Consider the following 7,500-nt stretch of genomic DNA (forward strand, 5'->3'; position numbering starts at 1 on the left):
CCCTTTCATAAGTATTCCTGGAAATAATCATGTATGTGAACCAATAGATTGCGTCGGTATGTCTTTAACACTTCTTTGAAATGTATGTATTCCTTTTCATAGGTATTCCTGGAAATAATCTTGTATATAAACCAATAGATTGTGTCGGTTTGTCATCAAACACTTCTTGGAAATGTATACATTCACTCGTATATGTATAAATGTATTGATATAAGTGCAAATTCGTATGTTGAAGATTCGATCAATTCGCCCCTCGAAATAATAAAGGTAAAATGTCAGGGCGCGAGAGACTTCAAATCAATCAGTCAATCAACGTTCAAAGCGAAAGACTGTTACTTCGCCTGCGATTTAGGACCAATACCATTTTTACCTTTTTAACTGATTGCAAGGTGTTCCGTTTCACAGTTTTAATACCCTTACATTCAGCAAGAGCTAAAACAATGCTCTTCTCAATCTAAATATCTTTATTATTATTATTTTTATTATTACTAGCTAAGCTACAACCCTAGTTGAAACCAGGATGGTATAAACTAAAGGGTCCCAACAGGGAAAAATAGCCCAGTGACGGAAGGTAACAAGGAAATAGATAAACTACATTAGATATAATGAAGAATAAAAATAAGATATTTTAAGAACAGTAACAACATTAAAATAGATATTTCGTATATAAACTATAAACATTTAATAAAAACAATATGACGAGAAATAAGATAGCGTTCCGGAAGCAAGAGATCTCTAACCCAAGACATTTGAAGAGCATGGTACAGAGGCTATAGCACTACCCAAGATTGGAGAACAGTGGTTTGATTTTGGCCCAGTATTAATATGCTGGAAGTAACGGAACTGAAAATGGAATAAATGTTTAGGAATTTCTATCTTGAAAGCAAACGCTTGTTGTTCATTCAACAATTTTCATGCTCTTTTAGCGTAATGATATTTCTGTTATATTGAATGCAACTGTGAACATCATTCTGAGGTTATAATCAGGTCATTTATAATAGTTAAGGGATATTATTTAAGCTCTAAGGAGCCCATTTTACTGCAATCAAAGATCACTTTTATTGTTATCTCCACATTTTTCTATGAAAGCTTCATTGGAATTTATATTTTATGTCAAGTTGTAGAGAGAAAAAAAAAGAGGATTATTTGTCTCCTCTTCTCAAGGTTTTACAATAAGATCTATTATTTTCATTGATGAATTATAAAAAAAATAATAATTTATTCAAATTCTTTTTAAATATATTTTCATCAATAATGCAGAACTAAAAGAAAAATATTTTAATTTCGTCCAGACCTATTTTTTCAATACGTTTCTAATGTTATCATCTCTTTACTAAAACAGTTGTGTAATTTATCTTCTTAATTAGGATTTAAATTCCATAATGGGTATATAGCTTCATACATAAACAAAAAAAAAAAGACATTCAGAAAACATCTTTCTGATATGCATAAAGACACGTCGTTTATATATCTTATTCCTGAAATAAAAAATCTTTGTGTCTTTAGGAAAATTAATCTTTCTTGAAAGGGTATGTTTTTCAAAGTAAAGCATATATAATTCAACAGTTTATCATCTCATTCATTAATAAGAAAAATAAATAAATAAATAAAAAATAGTTATATAAATTACCGAGTGTTGGGCCAGTCTGCAATACATTATATGTCCTCTTTATGATAAGTTTGATGGATACCCAAAGGTAGAATATTTTTTCACCGTCAAACTAATTTGCTTGCAAGCTCACGCAATCAGTGTTCTTAAGAAGTAATTAGAAATTATTATTATTATTATTATTATTAATATTATTATTATTATTATTATTATTATTATTATTATTATTATTATTATTATTATTATTTGGTAAGCTACAACCCTACTTGGAAAAGCAAAATGCTATAAACCCGTGGGCTCCAGCAAGGAAAATAGCCCAGTGAGGAAAGGAAACAAGGAAAATATGATAAAGGTAATTAACTATTAATATAAAATATTTCAAAAACAGTAACAACATTGGAATAAATATTTCATATATAAACTACAAAACTTTGAAAAGAACAAGAAGACGAGGAATAAGATATAATAAGATACAAATAGAATAAGATATCAGGAGATTGGGGTGGGGCCATAGGATGGTCCCCACTGCTGGGCCATGGGTTTGGTCCCATCTCGGTGACCGTCCTGGGAAGGTCCAAAGGTCTTTGTGGTCAAAAGAGGGTCCAAGATGGCCGGCCTTTTTTTGGGGTACAGTGAAAGGGATGATTTGGCAGCCATTTTGTTAAGCGTTATTTTGATTTCAGTATGCATGGATTATAAAGAAATATTTTTCGTCAAATGATAATTTGAGGGATTGAACTCAACATTCTTAAATGGTTAACAGATTATTAATTAGAATGATTACTTAAATGCTTTTGACATGTAACCGATGAAACACATTGTTGGAAAATCGTAATTTTAATCCAAAATTCTCCGTAAAATTATACTGTTCTCAGCCGTATTTCAGTAAAATACAGCGACCGGAATTTTACCCTAGTTTGTTATTATCTTTTACAGGATGGTGACCGTAATATCACTCTTTTACGTCAATATATCCATTTTTAAAACGGTAAATGCCTGGCAACATTATTCCAGGATTTTACCATTTATTTTTTCACTCAAATATATAACAGTGCAACGTTCTGCATTAACTTGGTAAAAAGCTCTATATTTTGGTTTGTATAAATGCTCAGAAGGATCTTAGTTTAGACTGATTAACTAATAGTGAGTAGCATCAGTTGAAAATTTAGATATTCGCAATTATATACAGTAGTTTCAAACCTCATTAAAGATAGTCTGCAATAAATAATCTTGTCTCCGTTTCAAGATCAATTAATCATATTCATATTTCTTTCATTGCAGTATTCTCAATATCATTTTCTCATTTAGTAAGAGATTTGCGTTTACATTAACGAAATATCTTAAAGATATATTTAAGACGAGGCTATTATATAATGCTTTTATTGCTTTGGATGTGATATGTACTCTTTCATAAAATGTAGAACTTGGATAGATTCCATTTGTGTAAATGATTATATATAGGTGTGTGGGTGTGTGGGTATATATATATATATATATATATATATATATATATATATATATGTATATATATATATATATATTATATATATATGTATAAATATATATATATATATATATATATATATATATATATATATATATATATATATGTATGTATATATAATCATGCATATGCTTGCAAATGCTTCTATGCATACCATATAAATTTATCCATTTATTCAGACACACACACGTACACAAATATATATATATATATATATATATATATATGTATATATATATGTATATATATATATACATAGATATATATGTACATACATATATATATATATATATATATATATATATATATATATATGTGTGTGTGTGTGTATATATACGTATATCTATATTTGAATATATACATATATTCATATATATATATATATATATATATATTTATACATATAGATTTGTGTCTGCGTATGTGTGTGTATGCATATATCACATGTATACAATATATTTGTATATATGAATTAAACTAACAAAATATATATGATACGCATACATATACCAATACATCTATATGTGTTTTTATATATACATATTTGTATGTATGTATATACGTATATATATATATATATATATATATATATATATATATGCGTGCGAGTGTATATATAGTCTTGTATGTGTGTGTACGAAGCAGATTGCTACTATGTAATACATTCCTCTTGGTAAAGAGTCATAGTATGAAAGAAGCACAGCACATCACGTAAGTTGCATAGAGACCTGGTCCAAATTTTTATAGAGAAAGTTCTATCTTCACAGTATCTAAAGGCAGTTCTGAAATTATGAACAGTATTTTTGTGAATAGAAATAAGATACCCTTAATTGATATACATATACTTTTTTAGGTGTTTACTGCATATATATATATAATATATATATATATATATATATATATATATAATTATATATAATATATATATATATATATATATATATATATATATATAATATAAATATATATATATATATATATATATATATATATATATATATATATTACAGGTGTTTACTTCAATGATATTTTCATGATTTATCCTATCTTGTCTTTATGCAACTTACAGAAGTATTAAAGTTCCACCCTATTCGTAATACTAGGCATGCAGTTAATTCCAACTGTCAAGCCTTTACCATCATGATGCTCAATACTACACAGTATTCTAGAAGTTTTATTCCAGCTGTGCCCAAGTTGTGGAATGATCTTCCTAATCGGGTAGTTGAATCAGTAGAACTTTAAAGGTTCAAAGATTCAGCAAATGTTTTCATGTTGAACAGGCTGACCTAAGTCTTTTTATTGTTTATATATGAATTTTCTGTTTTAATGTTGTTAATGTTTGTTTTTTAAATATTTTCTCTTAATTTTTCCTTATTTCTTATATCGTTTATTTATTTCCTTGATTCCTTTCCTTTCCTTTTCCCTGTTGCAGCCCTTGGCCTTATAGCATCTTGCTTTTTCAACGAAGGTTGTAGCTTGGCTAGTAGTAGTAGTAGTAGTAATAATAATAATAATAATAATAATAATAATAATAATAATAATAATAAGCAAAATGTTTGTTTTTAATGTATTGTTTATTCCTCGGTTAGGTCTCCAGGTGAGAGACAATTTGGTACTTGATGGCAAACCGACGGAATTAGAAGATGGATGTTAATATAGAAGGAATTTTATTATTGGTGATTTAATTATCAAACGTAGGTAAATATTTCGTATTTACATCTTGGGGAATATAATTTGGTAAGAAAATAAGAACATAATAAGCAAAAATTATAGACTTTTGGTACCAGAAGTTTGTGATTGGAGAAGAAAATTGAAAATTAGGATATCTATGGATTGTTTTTTTATCAAAAGAAGAAAAATAGTTCTTGGTTTATTCGAAAAAAATGTACCAAGGAAACGTAAAGTTTGGGAGGTGTTACCAGTTTAAAGGTTTAAAGGCCGCTCATGAATAGTAGAGGCAAGGGATAGTGATATTGCCCTATCAAGCAGGACAATGCCCCAGACTCTAGGGACTGACCATATATACATATGATCAGCGCCCAAGCCCCTCTCCTCCGAAGCTAGGGCCAAGAAGGGGAAGGCTGATAACTCAGCAGATAGACCTATAGGCTCCCCCAAACCCCCCATTCTTAGCTCATAAGGTTAGTGAGGTTGTAGCGACCAAAGGGACCCCAGTCTGGCGTTTACCAGTCAGGGACGCTGCCACATCGGCCACCACAATGTTAGTTATCTAAAGATGATATAATTATTGAAGTCAATATTATGTGAAGTACAATGGAATGTTCAAAATGTTAAAGGGGTAATAGACATTAGAGAGCGATGAATTAAAGATTGTAAGGTATCATTGTAATTGGTCGGATCGAAATGTTTAGAAAAAATCACGTGAGAGATAAATTTATAGGTTAAGATGCCATAAAGAAGGCACGGGTATCTAAAAAATCATCTTCACTGACCAGACATTATATGACAAAGCATTATTTAGTAGTAGGGAAAGACATTTCTAAGTAGGATAGGATTCATGTGAGTAAACGTTACTAGGTTGAAATTTCGGGACAAGACTGTACATACTTCTACCAGATTCCAAGCCAAACCCATTATAACCTATGGAAGGTTATTAAATAAGATGTTCTTTAGTTAAATAAAAAGTCAAATATATTCTTAGTAAAAATTCAGACTTAAAGCCAAAGGCATTATAATCTGTGCAAGGTTATAAATAAGATGTTTTTTTAGTTAGATACAAAGCCAGAGATATTCTTAGTAGAAATTTAGACTCAAAGCCAAAGGCATTATAATTTGTGCAAGGTTATAAATAAGATGTTTTCTTAGTTAGATACAAAGCCAAAGATATTCTTAGTAGAAATTTAGACTCAAAGCCAAAGGCATTATAATCTGTGCAAGGTTATAAATAAGATGTTTTCTTAGTTAGATACAAAGCCAAAGATATTCTTAGTAGAAATTTAGACTCAAAGCCAAAGGCATTATAATCTGTGCAAGGTTATAAATAAGATGTTTTCTTAGTTAGATACAAAGCCAAAGATATTCTTAGTAGAAATTTAGACTCAAAGCCAAAGGCATTATAATCTGTGCAAGGTTATAAATAAGATGTTTTCTTAGTTAGATACAAAGCCAAAGATATTCTTAGTAGAAATTTAGACTCAAAGCCAAAGGCATTATAATTTGTGCAAGGTTATAAATAAGATGTTTTCTTAGTTAGATACAAAGCCAAAGATATTCTTAGTAGAAATTTAGACTCAAAGCCAAAGGCATTATAATCTGTGCAAGGTTATAAATAAGATGTTTTCTTAGTTAGATACAAAGCCAAAGATATTCTTAGTAGAAATTTAGACTCAAAGCCAAAGGCATTATAATTTGTGCAAGGTTATAAATAAGATGTTTTCTTAGTTAGATACAAAGCCAAAGATATTCTTAGTAGAAATTTAGACTCAAAGCCAAAGGCATTATAATCTGTGTAAGGTTATAAATAAGATGTTTTTTTAGTTAGATACAAAGCCAGAGATATTCTTAGTAGAAATTTAGACTCAAAGCCAAAGGCATTATAATTTGTGCAAGGTTATAAATAAGATGTTTTCTTAGTTAGATACAAAGTCGAAGATATTCTTAGTAGAAATTTAGACTCAAAGCCAAAGGCATTATAATTTGTGCAAGGTTATAAATAAGATGTTTTCTTAGTTAGATACAGAGCCAAAGATATTCTTAGTAGAAATTTAGACTCAAAGCCAAAGGCATTATAATTTGTGCAAGGTTATAAATAAGATGTTTTTTTAGTTAGATACAAAGCCAAAGATATTCTTAGTAGAAATTTAGACTCAAAGCCAAAGGCATTATAATTTGTGCAAGGTTATAAATAAGATGTTTTCTTAGTTAGATACAAAGTCGAAGATATTTTTAGTAGAAATTTAGACTCAAAGCCAAAGGCATTATAATTTGTGCAAGGTTATAAATAAGATGTTCTTTAGTTAGATAGAAAGCCAAAGATATTCTTAGTAGAAATTTAGACTCAAAGCCAAAGGCATTATAATCTGTGCAAGGTTATAAATAAGATGTTTTCTTAGTTAGATACAAAGTCGAAGATATTCTTAGTAGAAATTTAGACTCAAAGCCAAAGGCATTATAATCTGTGCAAGGTTATAAATAAGATGTTTTTTTAGTTAGATACAAAGTCGAAGATATTCTTAGTAGAAATTTAGACTCAAAGCCAAAGGCATTATAATTTGTGCAAGGTTATAAATAAGATGTTTTTTTAGTTAGATACAGAACCTAAGATATTCTTAGTAGAAATTTAGACTCAAAGCCAAAGGCATTATAATTTGTGCAAGTTTATAAATAAGATGTTTTTTTAGTTAGATACAGAGCCAAAGATATTCTT

Source organism: Palaemon carinicauda, chromosome 33 (assembly GCF_036898095.1).
Source record: "Palaemon carinicauda isolate YSFRI2023 chromosome 33, ASM3689809v2, whole genome shotgun sequence".
Lineage (NCBI taxonomy): Eukaryota > Metazoa > Arthropoda > Malacostraca > Decapoda > Palaemonidae > Palaemon > Palaemon carinicauda.